Source organism: Pezoporus occidentalis, unplaced genomic scaffold, assembly GCF_034315485.1.
Source record: "Pezoporus occidentalis ecotype Australia unplaced genomic scaffold, CSIRO_AGI_Poc_V1 ctg24, whole genome shotgun sequence".
Classification (NCBI taxonomy): domain Eukaryota; kingdom Metazoa; phylum Chordata; class Aves; order Psittaciformes; family Psittacidae; genus Pezoporus; species Pezoporus occidentalis.
Window position 1 is genome coordinate 7,958,454 of NW_026914285.1, and position 16,978 is coordinate 7,975,431.

General features: G+C 43.3%; 1 long non-coding RNA gene across 2 annotated transcripts in view; it reads left to right on the top strand.

Annotated features, from left to right (window-relative positions):
- Window positions 1-15,952, top strand: part of LOC134165447 (uncharacterized) — a 38,723-nt gene extending 22,771 nt beyond the window's left edge. Inside the window, exon 4 of one of the 2 annotated variants that reach the window (XR_009965532.1) lies at window positions 15,158-15,952. This is a non-coding gene — a long non-coding RNA (uncharacterized LOC134165447). Of the gene's footprint in view, window positions 1-10,479; window positions 11,324-15,157 lie in introns of those variants that run through there. The other variant, XR_009965530.1, reaches the window with a different exon arrangement.
- The last annotated feature ends 1,026 nt before the right edge of the window (window positions 15,953-16,978 follow it).

Genomic DNA, 16,978 nt, shown 5'->3' on the forward strand with positions numbered 1-16,978 from the left:
AGTTCCAACCCCCCTGCCGTGGGCAGGGACACCTTACGCTAAATCATATCACCCAAGGCCTCATCCAACCTGGCCTTGAACACTGCCAGGGATGGAGCATTCACAGCCTCCCTGGGCAACCCATTCCAGTGCCTCACCACCCTAACAGGAAAGAATTTCCTTCTTCTATCCGACCTAAACTTCTCCTGTTTAAGTTTTAACCCATTACACCTTGTTCTGTCACTACAGTCTGTCACTACAGTTTTGCCATGGCCTGTTAATTTCTAACAGGAATGAATGAATAGCTGAGTGGGTGAAAGCGGCAAAGAATAACAAATAAATAATACAACTTAAAGCTATATTAAATAAATGAAATGTACAGTATGTGACTATGCAAGAAAACCTGGGGGAAGTGCAAAAAAGAAGGCTTGAAAGGGAATGGGAGTTTGTAATAGAGTAAATACAAATTAATGCTAAGCTACAGTGAAACTCCCAAGGAAATATATTTCGCATTCATACGAATTCTAGGGTAATTCATCATGATTAATGATGTTACAATGAATCCTGGCATGTGTTGAAATGCTTTCCTGTTCTGAAACTAAGAGAAAAATGTTTACTATGAACAGCTAAATGTGGACATTAATCATTATGTCTGTAATGCCAGGTCAAAACTATTTTCCTGCTGCAAATATTCTGCTCATTATTATAATAGTTACAGTTAATAGACTGACTGAGACAAGTATAAAGTTCCTAAAGAAATTGTGTAGTTGAAGCTAGAGTTGCATAGAAACTCTCAGACTTCTCGAAATGTTTGGGTAGTCTCCACTGCTACTTGCTTTTCACAAGGCATGGGTGCAAAATAGCTGGAGGAGCAACAAACAACATGAGGTATGTTGACACTGATTTCACAATATCTTTTGCAGTCAAGGTGTGGAATGAAATTCTTAGTCATACTTTCTCTGTGAAGGACAATGTGGACCCTGGATGAATGGGTGCAATCCTGATGACTGCAGTGGCATGTCCTTTGGTAAGCTGACTAGGAGCCCCAGTGTCTGGCTTCTCTGCTTGGAGCTCCTACGTCCTGTGCATGTGCTTGGACAATCTTCTCTGAAGCCCATCCTGCTGCTCTTGCAGTCAGTGCCACAACTGCTAATCTCACCAGGAGCAGGATCAAACTCCTAATTTACCTCTGCCTCTCTTCCCTATCTGGAGGACATGCTTTGAGTCCAGTTATAGAAGTCTTTACCCAATCTCAGTCTCCTGATTTCTGCTCTCCTTGCATCTGAAAGCATAATGCCACCACCCCTAGACATATCTTCTGCTCTTCTGGCCAGCTTGTGCTGCCTTTCTCCATGCTGGCACCAGTACTTTGTGTGATCAGGAGTTGTCTCAGGTGTTTCACAGGGCTAATACTCAGCAGTTTCAGTTCCCTGATTTGCCTCTTGCTTGGCCTTATGAAAACTAGAACTAGCTCAAAGAAAGCAGCAGGACACATTGTGATGCACTCCAGCAGCAGCCTGCACTTTGGAACTCCACTATTGGCTGCTCTTATGGCTTGGAGGGAATTGTAAACTTCAGCCTGATCCTGGTATTCCATTTCCACTGACTCTTTCCTTATCTGTGGCCCATCTACATTGGCCTCCTCTGATCAAGCAGCTCATATTATAAGTCCTTTTTGGGTACCTTATGATAACTTGGAGCCAAGACAGCCCACCTACTGAGCTTCCCCTCTGCTTGGCTCAAGGCTACGTTGATGATCAGTGGAAGAACTGCTCAGCAGCAGCAGCCAGGAGGAAGACTCTGCATGAGCTAACACTAATGGCCACATCCAAGGTGGTACACGTATTCTGGAGAGCCAGACCCCTCTGGGGAGTATGTGACAGCTCTGGCAGCATATGGGAGCACAGGCCACAGCATCCTTGAGTGCCAGTATCCCTGTTCGGAGTGAGGTGGCCCAGCCTCTCTGGCAATCCTGTTAATGACATGTGGCAGCAGGCTGGCGTGCTCTTCTTCCACAAGCTTAACTCCTGCAAACGTGTGTTTGAGAGGCTCTTCTCTTGCTGGAGTGGTTTTATTTAGGGGAAATTACACTGGCAGGCAAATACCCATATCTGTCTGTTTACATTTTGAAGCTTCTGGGGCTGTGTCCAAAGTCCACTGAAATCAGTGGGAGTCTTTCCATTTATTCCAATGAACTCTGATCAGGCTGCGTATCAACACTTAAAGGAGACTTACACTCACTTTACTACCTCCCCACTCCCTTCCTCCCTACTTCCCTTGCCCCTCATCTTCCTCCTCTTCTCTCCACTGACACCATCACCACATAAACCAGAAAGGCTTAACCAAGATTTGTGATATCAGTGGCAGGTAAAGCTCCCAGAAATTAGAAGTCTTTCTTAATCATGGTTGCAGGCTTTGTAATCCTCCTGTGCCAGTACTGATTATACAGGTAATGGGGTGCTGTAGCAAATGTTATTACTGCTAATCCAGTGACTAGAAAATTAATGATCGCATTACATTTACATGTATTTCTATCTGTCTAAGGTACTGGAATATCTTGGTTTCTTTATTGGATTTACTTTCTTGGTTTGTGTTCTCTTTTCCTCTGAGGAAACGTAACTAGCTCCCTTCTGTTGCCACACACAGTGAAAACGATGTGGACAAGGCAAAGCAGGCGGTCTGTTGCAGAACAGGGAACTGAATGTGCGTCTCCAAGCACCACACTAGAGCAGGAGAGTAGATCCCATTACTTCAAATAAAACAATGATTTGTTTTTTGTAAAGGGCAAATTGGTGACTTTTTGCAACACAAATGGCTGAAGTAATCATTACCAAGTAAACAAACAGAGGTAGGAAAAGGGCAGGGAGAAGAAACTGTGTATTTCAACATTTTTTGATGTTTCAAGTTCTTGGAGAGAACAAGGCTTCTATCTTAATCCAAGCTATACTTGGAGGTGATGCTAGAGCAACCGAGTGGCTTACACATGGGGACCAGTGAAGCTAACAGTGCTGCTCTTATCTCACTCTGATGATTCTTTCAGTTTATTAGGCCTGGAAATAATTTTACAATGCTGTGTGTCCTGTTAAGGGATGTTAATGTTTTATGTCATGGAAACAGGATTCTAAGCTGTCTCAGATGAGTATTTAGAGGAAAAGTTCTCTGGAAAATAAGGCTCGCTACCTTGCTCCATCCCTTCTTATTCCCAGACACGCAGCACCCTCAGCCTTTGCTAGAGGCTGGCCCCTCTGCCTTGTGCTGGTGAGTGGAGGGGCAGGAAGCCTGGCTGCTCTCAGCATTCAGGGTGGGGGCACCAGCAGGGAAGACTCTTGGGCTGGTGGAGGGATTTGCTGCAACCCCCTCCTGCAGCCCCTGGCATGGGAGTGGAGCCAAGGGGAGTTGGAGGGGAAGAACAGAATGTGTTGCAACCGGTTACTCTGGGCTGACATCAGAGCCCCTGTGGGGCTGCCTGCAAGCCAGTGCAGCGTAAGCAGGCCTGCTGGCATGGGTTATGAGACATGAAAGTGGCTTGGAGCCACCTTTGTTCCTCCCCTTGTAGCCCCTGCGCTGAGCCCAGGAGTGGAGGATCCCAGGGAATTGGGATGGAAGCAGTGACTGGCCAAGAACCCATGGGGAAGAGAGACATTTAGACAGTGATAATTTTGATCAGCTCTGCATTCTTTTAATCTCATAGTCCTTACAAGGAGTTGCAAAGACTAATGGCCTATGTGGAAAGATACAGAGAAGAGGATTTTGTTTAACATAGTGGGGAGTGTATGAAGTAGCAGACAAGAGCGTTGGAAAGATTGGATTAAATTCAAAAGATCTGGAAGAACTCTGTGTATGTGTGTGTGTAAACCCTGGGGTCCTTAGCTTTGTCTTTGACCAAGCGCAGGCTGACTCATGGCTGCAAAGCCTACATAAACTGTAGATTATCCTGATCTTAGACTGTCAGTTTTTATCCTATTTCTGATTTTACTTATTTCTGAGTAATTTCTGAAAGTTAGCTAAACGTCTAGTACACATATGTTCAAATGGGTTTTCTATGCAGTAATCTTCACATGGGGGTTTCAGTCCTGGAAACAACAGGAGCTTTCTGGAGTTAGTAACCTGAGTCATGCGAATGCTTCTGTGTCATTTTTGGAGTTTATTTGCTCACATTAAGATAAGCAGGTATACAGGAATGGGCCTATTAGAGATCATGTAAAGGGCTAATTAGATCTTCCCTATCATCAGGATATAAAACTGTAAGAAATGGGCTTTAGAATGAAACAGAAAATAGATTTTGCTATTTTCATAATTTAAAGTAAGAGGTAGTGCCTTACCTCATTGCTTGAAAAAGACTTGGTAAATTAACTCAGTCAATAAAATGGTGACGTTTCTCAACAGTGTATGGCATTCCCTCAAACAAGCATTTATGTTTTTCATAAGCAACTATGTTAAATTTTTAATCAATGTTTGGCAGATGCTTTTATGTTTCCAAGCATTTCATTAATGTTTCAGCAAATGTGTCATATCTCCCAAAGCAGAGTTTTTGCATGTGTGAGCACCCCAGAATCCTTTACCACAGATAGGAGTAATAGTTAGGAAAAGCCCATGGTCTTGTGTGGGCTTGAATGGCCCCGTGGGAAGGCATGGATGTACTGGTGATTTTCATGAAGAGCATTCAGGCAAAAAGAGCATGGAGGAGATCACAGTGCGGAATTGAGGAGGTCCTAGATGTGATGGGTAGTGGAGGACCAGCAACATTGAACAGCAAATATATAACATCCCAGGAACCAGAGGGTACTGGAAGACTTAACTGTGGTCTAAGATAGAGCAGTTCTTGCATGGCCGTGAGTGACTGAGATAATGAGGTGGGAGTGAGTGATGAAGGATTATATTCAGCAGGAGGGAAGCAGTTTGATTCCTTCATTGCTCATTCCCAAGCACTCTAATGTTTGGGTGGTATTTCAGTGGCAGGGTTTTTATAAGGGAAGTGTGATGTTGTTTTATGGGGTGCTAGCCAGATCCCACTGAGCCATACTCTCAATCTTCAGTCTTCTTAGTCACAGCTTTTTCAACAGAGCATTCATCTGTTCATAAAGTTGCCAGTGTTTCAACATTATCATTGCTAAGGACTGGCCTACATTTACATTTTTTTGCTAATATAACTCTCTCAGTTAGCAGTGGGGGTTTTTATGGTTTGTTACTGTTGTAATAAAGGTACAGTCATTAATAGGAATGACCACAACAAAAATCACTTGTGGTGACAGTATCCCACTTAGTGCAGGGGAATTACCTGCATTACCAGCTACCATTAGCACACTGTGCTAGCAAGGTCCTTCGGTCTGCTGTCTTGATGGAGGGGATGGAGATCTATGCGGCAACAAAGACTCAAGGGTTATTGGTGTGTTAAAACCATGGAATTGCCTGAGAATGGTCACATAGGAATTAGGGATTCTCCTTTCAAAAAGGTGTTGGGATCAATAGCCCAACTGAAGTGCATCAACACCAATGCATGCAGCATGGGCAACAAACAGGAAGAACTGGAAGCCGTTGTGCAGCAGAAAAATTATGCTGTAGCTGCCAAACATGGTGGGATGATTTGCACAACTGGAGTGCTGCAGTGGATGTCTATGAATTCTTCAGAGGTGAGAGGGAAGGAGGGAGAGGTGATGGGGTAGCCCTGTATGTTAGGGAGTGTTTTGATTATCTAGAGCTTAATAATAGTGATGGTACGGTTGAGTGTTTATGGGTAAGAATCAGGAGGAAGGCCAGCAAGGAAGATACAAGGCAGATACCGTGGTAGCAGTCTGTTATAGAACACCCAACCAGAATGAAAAGCAGACAAAATATTTTAAAGCAGCTGGGAGAATTCTCACAATTGCTAGCACTTGTTCTCGTGGGGGACTCTAAATTTTCAGTAGAGAGGAAACAGTCTAGGAGGTTCCTGCAATGTGTGGAAGATAACTTCCTGACACAGCTGGTGAGTGAGTCACCTAGGGAAGGCACCCTGACAGACCTGTAATTTGTGAACAAAGAAGGACTTGTGGGTGATGTGATGATTGGAGGCCATCTTCGGCATAGTGATCATGAAATGATAGGTTTTTTGATTTTCAGAGAGGTAAGGAGGGGAGTCAGCAGAACTGCTACCTTAGACTTCCAGAGAGCAGACTTCAGCCTAGTTAGCAGACTGGTTGACGAGTCCCTTTGGGTGCAGTTCAGAAGGGTAAAGGAGCTCAGGAAGGCTGGGCATTCTTCAAGAAAGAAATCTTGAAGATAAAGGAGCAGGTAGTCCTTGTGTGCTGAAAGATGAGCCAGTGGGGAGGATGACTGTCCTGGCTGAACAGAGAGCTTTGGCTAGAAATCAGGAAAAAAAAGAGAGTTTATGACTTTCGGAAGAAGGGGCAGGTAGTGAGGTGGATATTGGTCTCTTCTCCCAAGTAACAAGTGATAGTACAAAAGGAAACAGCCTCCAGTTGCACCAGGGAAGGTTTAGATTGGATGTTAAGTAAAATTTCTTCACTGAAAGGTCATCAAGCATTGAGACAGGCTGGCCAGGGAAGTGGCTGAGGCACCATCGCTAGAGGTATTTAAAAAACATGTAGATGTGGCGCTTAGGGACATGGTTTAGTGGTTGACTTGGCAGTGCTAGGTTAATGGTTGGACACAATGATCTTAAAGGTCTTTTGCCAGCTAAATTATTTTAATATTCTATAAACAACTCTTCCTAGGGTTGTATAAAAGAGGTATTACCATGAAGGTTAATAGTATGGGAATGACAGTGAACTACAGAGTTGTAATATGGAAAAAAAACCTTGAAAACAATGTTGGAAAGTTGCTGCTGAGACTTCATAGCGTTTCTTCTTGGTTTTGAGTTTGAAGGAGCTTTCTGATGCTCTAGAGCTTCTGCCTTTTCCAAGAAGACACAAATTTTCTAAGTAGTCCATGTCTCCAATCTAGTACATTCCTGAGTACTTAGCTTCAGTTATTTTCATGACATGCCAACAAGGCATTTAGAAAAATTCTTGTCTTCTTTTCTTTAGCTGTACTGAAACAATGGCGCAATGAGTGGAATTTGAAACAAACACGTTAGTTTCCCCTTTCCTGTGATACCCCTTCACCAGCTGAAGATAGCATTATATTGTTGTTGCATGTTAGTAAGGTCTTGTTATTTCTTCCCCTTAAGAAAAAAAAAAAAAGAGTTCTGAATCCTCAGAAACAGCTTTTCCTTAGTGGGCTAGCTTTTAATCTGTGATTTTGGGCTCCAGTAATCAACATAAGACATCATAAAAAACACTTGGAACAACACTGTCAAATTGAAGGCAACTGAAATTGAACCTGTATGATTTAAAGCCAAAGTATCTGTTCAGGGCAGAGGGCTTTAGAGCACTAATAGTGCACACGTGAGCCGGAAAAGAGCTTAAGGCAAAGGACACGTCAACCTCTCCAGCAGCATTTTGGCTGACATACGGTGACAAAGGATGCTGAAAGGCTTCTAAGCACATACCACACTAGTTTTACAGATGCCCACTGTGGCACAGTCATCCTTTACCAGGAAGGTGCAGTGACAGTGATTTTTCAGGATCAGCTACAGACTCATCACCACAGTTCCATAAATAGGGTTGCTTGTTGCAAAACATGCTCATTCCATCATGCTAGAACTGAGCTACAGGTACTAGTGGAGCACTGCTCACTTGCTCTGGTTGAAGGTCTTGCAAGTAGGTTGTGTATGCAGTTTCATTTTTCTCATCTTGAATGTTTCACTCTCTGCTCAGAGGGTTTTGTGTTATACTTTGCATTGTGATCTTAGTTGTAGTGGTCAGTCAGCAACAGTCTTATCTCTTGTGACAATTGATATCCAAGGAGTTAGTTTACGTGCATTGCTATTCCTGACTGCAGAAAAGGAGTAGGTTGGATTTTATACCTGGAGACACTGCTTTTGTTAGGGTAAACATTACAGTTGCTAGAGTAATTGGACACATGCAACTTACCTATATCGACACGCTAGCCCTGCCCAGATTTCCTTCAGTAGCTACAGTCAGATTCTGCACTGTCAAGGTCCAGATACACTTCAGATTTAGAACACTTCATTGTCATTAATTTGTAAAAGAGTACAGTGTATCGTACCGTTGTATCAGTCAAGTTGTAAAGCAGACTCGTCTGGGGATAGATTTGGAAAGTTTGGAAAGGGCTTTGCCAGCATTCTGGAGGCTCAGTACATAAAAATTCCTCTGATTTGCTCTGTAGCTACATTTTAAGCCAAAGAGTTCAACAGCTTCTGTTACTGTAGGACTGAATTGCAGTGATCAAGTTAATGGGGTTGTTGCTTGTCAGGATCAAAGTGTCTTTGTGTTCCCTCTAACTGCAGTCATTGCTTGAAGAATGATCATGTAATCCCATTAATAAAAGTATGACTAGATACCAACCTGGGTTTGGGGGTGAGAAGTAAGGCTTGGAGGGGGGAGAGGCTGAGATTGGATAGCAATGCAAGTCATCCAGTGAGTCAGTGGCAGGAGGGAGGGGACCAGGACCCCTGAAATATATTGCCAACTCTAAATGTAGGAGCAAAATATAACAACAATATAAACCCTTTAGCTCCCTAGAGAGTCCTAGCCAGATGGAAACCTGGTCCCCGTAGCAGGCCCTGTAATATTCTGGACCCATGTTAAATACTGAAATAAAAGTGACTCAGTGCCAGCTTTTATTTTAGAAATGCTATTAAAACGTTTTTTAAAAGCAAAATAAAACCAAGAGACACATGATCAGTATGAAGCAATTATTAGTAAAACTACACTGATCCAGGATTAAAATACTTTATTAAATAAAAAGCAAATCAATCTTAATACTGAGTAAGAATTAAGTCACCAAATGAATACCAGCTCTAAGCAATCCTGAGCTCAACTCTAGAGAGTGGAATACACAGTTTAGCCATAAATCTCACCTACATTATTGTATTGAATACTTAATGATCTGAAACTGTTGGTTGTTTCATATTTAGTTCAAAGGATTATTTTGGGTGCCCCTTTTTTTGAAGAAGAAGACTGTATTTTTAAAATCTCTGTTACATTTGTACACAGGACAAGCACACTGCTACATTTTTACTTTTGTACCTTTAAAATTAAGAAAGAGATTATGTCACACATACAACTGATTAAAACAAAAGATGAGAGGAATTTGTTCCACAAGAAAGAACCTTTGCTTCCTGTGGGTTTGTGCCTTCTCTCTCTCAACCATCAATTTCCTAAATTCTCTTCCTGTTTGACTGAGCAACCAGCTGGCCAGAGGTGTCCTGACTGCCCCAACTCATAGGGGCACTGGTCCCAAATGTCTTCTTTGCCAGGTTAAAAGGAAGGCATAGAAGCTTCACATCTCAGTTCTTTAAAACCTCCCCTTGTCAGTCAGTTTTAGCAGAAATAGACCACTGGTTTGCGATATTATTGTGGAACCTGATAGTTGGGTGAACAACGTAATCACTTAACTTTGTGCCCTTGGGAAACCAGAGTAAGGAGCAGAAAAAGTAAGAAAGAAGATGCTAAAAATACAAGGGCAGTGCAAGCTCTTTGGTTCTTAGAGTCTTCTGCACGCTTGTGTATTAGGCGCTGGGAGTGCAGAGCAGATGTGGCACTGTTTTGCTGGCATACTGTTTTCCACCAGGAGAGGTTTTTTTCAGTCTGGAGGAAGAAGATGATTGATTAGTCAGCTACTGAAGGAGCTTTAAAAATGTTGATGCAATGACTTGCTTTTCCCGAAATGATAGCTGTTGATATTCTGAAGCAGCAAAATTCCTTCAGGTTGCTTGCTGACCCATAAGACAAGGCTTTTCTGTGTCACCCTTGAATTTTGTGGGTTGCCTTGCACTGTTTCCCTTAGGGCCAGGCATCTTTGTCCAATCAAGCTTGAATTAGGTCACTGTTAACTAGTGTCAACTTGGAGGAGTCTTGCTGAAGCTGGCAGTCTAAAAAAAAATTAAATATTTTCCATGCCACAGAGACTATTGGTCTGTGACCCACCAAAATATCAAAAATCCAGATGCATAAGACCAATTCTGATGAAGTTGGCATAGTCTTATCTGGGTCAATTGTCTTAACAAGACATTATGTCACCAGTTAGGGGAAAATACAATCTAAACCCCCTAAAAATAACTAATGGGAAAAACCTTGCACAACAAAGCCAGTTGCACAGCATTTGATCATCAGGAAAATAAAAATAAATTCAGACTCATGATATATTTAATCATCGGTATTTATTCCTCTGCTAATCTAAAAACAGGCAAATGTTCTTTTTCTTCTTGGAAACAAGGCAATTCCGGAAAACTTCATATTTTAGGCAGCTCTTCAAACAGCTTTTCTCCTAAAAGTTAAATTTCTTTATTTGTAACGAGGAAAACCATTGGAATAAAAAAAAAAAAAATTGAATTGTATATAAGTTCCTTTACCATACCAGCTATGTTGAGAAGAACTGTTCTCTAGGCTCTCAGAATAGGCTCGAGAGGAATCTACATTCTGTGGTTTGTCACAGAAAGAGAACTTGGATGTCATGACAATCACTCTGACCTGGCCTGAAGAAGACAGAACTGAAGACACCTGGAGGAAGCTAGACCAAGGATGAAAAAGTGTCATATAGGAACACATACTTAAGCCACATTAGCTGCCATTTTGTGCCAGAAGAGGAGTGGCAGCTAACAGCAGTAGCAAAAAGAGCCCAAGGAAGAAAGGGAAAGGCAGAGGAATCTCCAGATTTGTAATGTGTATGCAGGGAGCACCCTGCATGTGAAAATATTTCGCAGTGCTGATGACTGAAGTCTTCAAAAACGCTGCTCTGTTAGGACAGAAGTTATCTAGATATTCTCAGCCACCAACTTGCAGGTCTTTTGTATGGTAAAGCCATGCAGGGGAAAAAATTGAGGCGGGAGTACTCAAAAAATACAGTGTGAACCACTTAGGGAGTTTTCAAGACCAACCTAGATTTGAGAAGGAAAGAAAAAAGCAATGCAGTGAGAGGCCTGCAAAGCAGGTCTCAAAGTCTGTGGTGCTGCAAAACCACAAAAAGGTCCTGTGGGCTTTCATCACAGCAATATCCAGAAAACCCAGTAAGTTCTAATTGAGGGGATACCTTTAAGCAAAGAGATGAAGTAAAGTGTTTCAGATGCCTTGGAGATTCTTGAAGACTCTTGGAATCTAGAAAACGGTCGTTTGAAGCTTTTTTCTTTTGCTAAGTGGATTAGAGATTTGGTTGGATTAGGGCCTTAATAAATACCCACAGTGTTTGTCTTTCATCTGCAAAATGTTTGCCTGCTCTTAAATAGACTATTCTTGTTTGCTCCAGTGTTGTCATGTTGATGTGAAACTCTGGAAACAGGAATTCTGCCCTTAATTCAAATAAAAGGATTTGGAAACCTGAGGCTAAACCTCGCTTCAAATATAACTGGTATAAATCCAGAGTAGCAGGACATTATTTCAGTGCTGAAGAAGCAGCAGCAGACTAGCTCCTTGATGATTTTTGATGTCTGGATGACTTGTTTATTTGCCTCATGATAGTTTGTGGTAGTGTAGCTATTGTTTTTAAAGCTCAGCCCTGGCCAGAGGGCAGCTGTTCTGTTCCACACAATGGGGAAACCCAGCAGTGCTTCCCTGGGCAGGAGACGGTTCCTTCATCTGGAGAGCAGAGGACCACTGGATATGGCAGTGGTGAATGGAAAGGTGAGGCCTGGCCATCTTTGCTGGTCCAGCATCTGTGCAATCATTAAATGAGAGGAGGTGTCATGAAACAAGAGAGGATCCCATGAAATCTGTAGGTGGCACCGAATCAATGGGGTGCAAGGAAAGGTGCAGTCCAGCTATGCTCTTTCCTTCTGCTGTGCAGCACTGCTGCTGCTCCTCCCTCTTAGCTGTCCTTTGTGGAGTGGCTTGGGTGGCCCTGTGTTCAGATAAGCCTGTGTATGGGGTGGAGGAGATGCTGCCTGCTCTGTAGCCATAAACAGAGGAGTCATAAAACCTGCTTCCCATCAATCTGGCTATCCTCTGGATGCTGTTAACTGATGAACAATTCAAAGGTGATAACTCGATGATGACAATTTATTGCAGCAATTTATAACTTCAGTCATGTACAATTAACAACCTACAGGCAATAGGAGGGCAATGATGAAAATTTACTGCAGCAATTTGTCATTTATATTGGTGGCCAGAACAAAGTACATCAAGGCACAAAGACAGGCCACAGACCAGGCAGTGGGAGCCAGCTGTCAGCATTGCAGATCAGGAAGCCCCCAGCTCCAAGTACTGACCCATGGCACATCAACTGCTTTTCACACCTTCTCCCATGAGAGCGCAGCCACATAGGTTTTTGGGCCTGGTTGTGTACCGGCACGATGGGAAGAGTTTCTTACTGGAAGCCACCAGTCAGGCTATTGTGAAGTGGGGTGCAAGGTAGAGCAAGAGGCTGGGGAGTTGTGAGAGGTGCGGTTGTATGAAGAGGTTGCATGGCACGCCTGTTCCACAGTCTGAGGGTGTTGTTCATCAAGATGGGCTGTGTTGGCTGACTCCCAGCAGGCTGGCACAGCAGTTGTGCTGGCCCCTTCCCTCTCCCATACTGTCAGCACCCAGTCTGCAGGTCAGGGCTGCTAACACCCATCCTCACCAAGAGGTGGTAGTGAGTCACAAACCCAGCAAAGATTTTTCTGATGGTGTAGTGAGTCACACTGGTTTGTCGAGGGTTCAGGTGAACATTAAGGCATGGTTTGGAGCCAAGAAGAAGGCAGTGGAGGAGAGGGAGCAAGACCCCTGCCCCTTTTGGTGGTAGTGAGATGGGGGACTGTCTGCAGTGACTGGAGGTGAGACAGTCCCAAGTCTGCTTCCCAGCAACCTGGAGAAGGGACAGGGTTGCGCCTGTTCCACAGGCAGAGGTCTGTTTCCAAGGGCATTATTGACAGTCTCTTTGTAGAGCGGAGATTAGCTCAATAATGAATGCCTCAAAGTAAATCAATGGTGGGACAGCTTCTGGACCTGGTGATTTTCCACCCTCTGCAGCTTCTAGGTAGCAGACTAGCACAGGCTGCAGCCTAGCAGGGACAGCAAGGCATACTTCAGATCCACCTTGGAAAGTGCTTAAGAAGCCCACCTGCTTTTGCTTCAGTTCAGGAGTGTGGCCTTTTTTCTTCAAGATATCCTCCAGTCTTGTGTTTTTGCTTCAAGGAGCTTTAAAGGTCACTGACAGGGCTGTTTAGTTGCCATTACTCTCTCTTCTAGTAGTGTTCTACTCCTTTGCCATCTGATCTTTTAGTATTTGTGATGATGGGACTGGTTTTCATTCTGCCTGATGAAGACAGCTGGTAACTTGCAGTGTTTATTTCTACTGTCATAAAATCTTTTAAGAGAACTCTATTGATCTTTAAAAATTAGAATTACAAGGTCATAAGACAATTATAGTCTCCTGAATTGTGCAGTGTACATCAATACTGGAGAGGTCAAGTCCTGTGAGTGAAGGTAAATTTTAGATCTGGAGTATAATTATAATTGACCTGCATGTAACGTCTCACAGGGTGATACAAATTAGTACATATTATTGCTTACATTTTAAAATCCTGTTTCTCTGGCCACCACAGCCACAAATAGCAGAAGGACTCCCCTTTGCAAAGACCTTATGGTGGCCATCTACTTACAGGACAAAAACAGCAGGTAGGAAAGATCTGATCACAAATGTCAACATACTGTCTACCTGCCCCTTGTTAGATGATTTCTAGACATAAGCAGTTGTTCAGCTACCATATTTTTTTTTACAGAAATTCTTTTGATACAGCTTTTAGTTGTCTTCTTTTCCTTCATTTTTTCCCCACTAGAGCAGGACAGCAGGAGACAAGACGTTCACAGAAAAGAAGCAGCAAAAAAGGAACCAGAAGGTCCATGCCTGAGTGGAGAATAAACAGGAAAACTGTTTCGTGATAGTGAGAGAAAGATGTCAAATGACAGGCTGAACAGTTTGAGCAAATGGAGGTGTTACTCTCCATGTCATTTCAATAGCTGATAGTTAAATAATATGAAAGAGAGGGCAGGCAAGAGTGCTTTGCTATTAGAAGGGACAAGAAGGAAAAACCGTGTGATCTCTTAGGACAGGTCACACACCCAGTGCTAAACTTGTCACAACAGAATCAGGTTGATTCATGAGTCTGTGTGCTGCATGTAATTATACCTTATTTAAAAAAAAAAGAAAAAAATTAAAGAGAAGAATGGTCTTATGGTTCAGACATGCTGCTCTTGCAGAGCTAAATGCTGCCCAAATTAGGGAGGAGGAAATGGTGCTGAAAAGCCCTGAGTCGCAGGGCTCCTCCTGGCCAAACCAAGATTCCTTAGGATGGTTGAGGCAGTATGTTCTAGAAACGAAAACACACCCGGGCCTTCCTCCAAAGGCATCTGTCGTGCTTAAGCCTAATAAACTAGCCACCCCCCCAAAACCACAAGCCGTGGTAAGCTCTTGCGTGAGCTTGCCCACATGGTGAGCTGGTCCTCTGTGCTAGTGCTTTCTTGAGTGTGGAGAACCTGATCAGCTACATGGGCCGGAAAAAGAGGCCCTCTACATCTGCTGAACAGCACATGATAGGATTTAGCCAAGAGATGACTTAATTTCTGCGGAAATAGCCTGTTCTTTTCCAAAGTGGTTGAGCACCACGCACATCCTACTGAAATGAGGGGAGGGGGAAGATACAGGCGCTCGGCCTCACTGAAGACCACTGTGAAGGGCTGTGCTCCTTGGTATGATGAAGAGCTGGGAAAGGCTGTCAGGTCCTGCACATCTTGCAGATGTAGTTTTTGTTCTTGCAAAATTCAGCCGTGGCTGAAAGGATCCAATAAAATCTTTTCTGACGCAGAGACAAAGCAGAGAGACTTCAGCTTGAGCAGAGAATTACTCAAAAATGTAGGAATGGGTGGTAATGGGATTCAAAAAAACAGCATTGCAGCTTGAAGTGAAACCATTGCTATCCTAGAGGCTTGTGCATTCTGATCAAGAGTGGGAGGCAAATTAGTCTGGCAATACCTCTGTCTAGTCACCCCACCTGCAGAGTTTCCAAGCACGTATTTCTGAGCTTTTCCTATTAAACAGCTGAAGTTCAGCCCCTTCCACAATGCTAAAACCATTTCTCTCTCTCACTCTCATGTCCTTGATTAAGTGATGGCTACTGATAATGTTATTTCTCCTTTGCCAGCTCCCCTTCATCTAAACTGCCTCTCTTAGTGAAGACTTCCAGTCCAGCTGGCTGACTTACTGCTTCAAAGCTTCTGTTTTTCCCTACTCCCTCTGTCCGGGAATGTAGCAGGGAAAGGAAGGCAGCACTGCACAGAGGGCACCGACCAGGAAGGGACACAGACAGCCCAGACAGGCTGCCAGAAGTGGCTGGGAAACACCCCAATCCTTCTCCATGCTCACATATGCTGGCATTGGACAGCCTTTCTGTACCTCACCAATGGCACTGTCGACAGTCTGGAGTTAGGTCATTTAAAAAATGTACAAGTTAGAGCTACCTTCTGCACCTACACGGTTAATCACACCATTAAATGTCAAACAGCTTTTCTTTCCATTTTCTGCAGATCAAGTGCCCAGTCTGAAAGTGTGTTTTGCTCACCTACTCCATAAATTCTCACCATTTTCATCTTCCACTATGATTTATTGTTATCTCTTGCCTGACTTGTTTGCCTTTGCTGGTGTCATGGTTGCAGCCCTGGATGCTTCTCAGTCTGGGACACATGTATTTCTGAGGTGTGATTGGTTTTGTGCAGACGTTGTTCTCCTGCACCCTGTTGACTTAGTGGGGGTGGCACCTCTACACTGAGTAGCAGAGCGTTGCTCTAAATGTGAAACACACTAATAAATAATAACCTTGTTGACTATTTTGTAAGCCTATTTTGTAAGCCTAGAATTGATACCCCAGCAATAGCTTGGTATTTGCTTGCCTGGTATGACTTTTTTCCATTTTGCAAGCCCAGTGTGGGATAGGCATGGAGGAGAAGTGAACATTGGGCTCCATCTTTTTGGCTGGTTGGGTGAGCTGAAGCACTCATGAGACCACCTGATGCAGAGTTTCGTGCTCATCTCAGTCCATGAAAGCATCTTCCTCTCCATGCATATCCCCTGTTGATGTTCCCCTCTGCCTTGTTATCCTCATGGTCATGCTAGTGACGGTATGATCACATGAGCACTAGCATGAGTATGAGTATATCAAGGTGGGAGGGAACATCAACAGGGAATATGGATGTAGGGAAAAAGGAGAAGGCAGGAATATGCACCAAAGGGAAAAGGTTGATTCATTGGTGATCACAGAGCCACTTGGACATATAGCTGATGGCACATGAATCCACCTGTCTTCTTAGAAGTCACAAAGGTCAAGGGGTCCTGGCCCAGCCACCTCTACCTCTTGCTATACCATAGTTTTGGATGTGGAATAAAGATGTCCTGGAGGTTTACTATTGGGGACAAGATGTTTGTGAACGTGACAGGGCTTTTTTTGCTAGGTAGCTAAGATGGCTTTTCAGTCACTTTGCATCGTGTGAATGGGGGTCAGGACTGAGCAGAGTTGTATGTGCATGCTCAGGCTGCCTGGCGCTTGATGTTTAGACATCAAAAGAAATGTTGAATTGAATCCCGCTTTCTCCTTAGCACTGTATTAATCTTTAAATAGGAAAAGACCAAACTGTAACCCGGAAACTCTATATCCATGGAAACATGGAGCTTAGCTCATACGACTCAACAAGCACAAGAATAATTATTTTGCTGTCATTTCTACAGTTTCATAGCTTAATGGTATTATGAGACCCTCAGCTCCTCTAGTTGATTATTATCTGTCATTTGTGGTTAAATAATGCTGTCAGAAGAATATTACTGAATTTTATGCTCCCATTCAAAAATGACACCTACCATATACTACTGTGTTAACTAGTATTTGAGGTTTAAACATTAGATAGATAGATAGATAGATAGATAGATAGATAGATAGATAGATAGATAGATGGATGGATAGATAGATAGACAG